The sequence below is a fragment of the Etheostoma spectabile genome, chromosome 10, assembly GCF_008692095.1.
Source record: "Etheostoma spectabile isolate EspeVRDwgs_2016 chromosome 10, UIUC_Espe_1.0, whole genome shotgun sequence".
Taxonomy (NCBI): Eukaryota; Metazoa; Chordata; class Actinopteri; order Perciformes; family Percidae; genus Etheostoma; species Etheostoma spectabile.
The window spans coordinates 5482403-5483365 of record NC_045742.1 but is presented as its reverse complement, the minus strand read 5'-3'; the positions used below and the strand labels follow the sequence as shown (position 1 = coordinate 5483365).

The following is a 963-nucleotide window of genomic DNA, read 5'->3' as shown; positions in this document are numbered from 1 at the left end:
GTGGTATAGAAAGCCTGCTGGAAGACTCAACTTGATTTGTGCCAGTTCTCATTGATATTCAGTGAGCTAAGCTGCTTGACTCTGATTGGCTAACTGCTAGCCAATGAGAGCCTAGCAATCAGCATCAGTTAATTTTCACATTCACGACATAACACAAACACATGGACCTAACATATTTCAAAAAAATGCAAGTAAAAACTGTTTTGTGTGGCAGGGCACCTGTGTTCAGGTCAGTGATGATATGTGATGTGATTTCTGGGTATTTCAATTTTTCAGTAACCTTTTTCTGCCATTTGGGGCCGCCAGCATGCAAACTTGATGATTACAGCTTTAAGAAAAAGAGGATATTAAACTTGTGGTACCTGTTAAAGTTTTCTGATGTGTTGTTAATATTTAAACTGATAATAAAAACTTAAAACATACTTTCAAAGGGAAACCACTACTTAACACTACCCAATAACCTTCTGTGTGTAATTGTTGGATTACAGCTTTAAAAACACTTAAAGGTAAATTGTCATATACTTTGTCTTCATCTTTAAAAGGGAATTTACTTTATCTTTGAACAAAGAACTCTTGAATTAGCTATTTGTTTGTGCTGTTCAGAGAGATGTGCACAGCTGCTTGTTAACTCGTCTTAAGGTTTAATTTGGTGAAATCTGTTTTAATTCACTGTCTGTTACCTCTTGTTACTTTGGGATGAAGGAGAACTGCATTGCTGTGTGCAAAGCCTTCATGTGTACCGTTTATGAGGAACTTAAAGGTTTCAAAGACTACTTTTTCTTTAAAATTGTATCCAGTTTTTCAGTTTTATTGTTCAAATACCAAAACATGTTCAACCTAAAGTATTGTGTGAACAGTTTGTCATATATACACACACATACTTTTTCACCCCTAAATAAATAGTTTCCACAAAATTGATTGGTGTGCTTTTATTGTAGCTTTGAGAAATGAAATCCTGACCCC

General features: G+C 35.0%; 1 protein-coding gene across 1 annotated transcript in view; it reads left to right on the top strand.

The window, feature by feature from the left end:
- Nucleotides 1-914, top strand: part of arl9 (ADP-ribosylation factor-like 9) — a 5669-nt gene extending 4755 nt beyond the window's left edge. Inside the window, exon 4 of the mRNA XM_032527260.1 lies at nucleotides 1-914. This exon is cut by the window's left edge and continues 1088 nt beyond it. The gene's annotated coding sequence lies outside the window, so the exon portion shown is untranslated.
- Nucleotides 915-963: the final 49 nt, after the last annotated feature.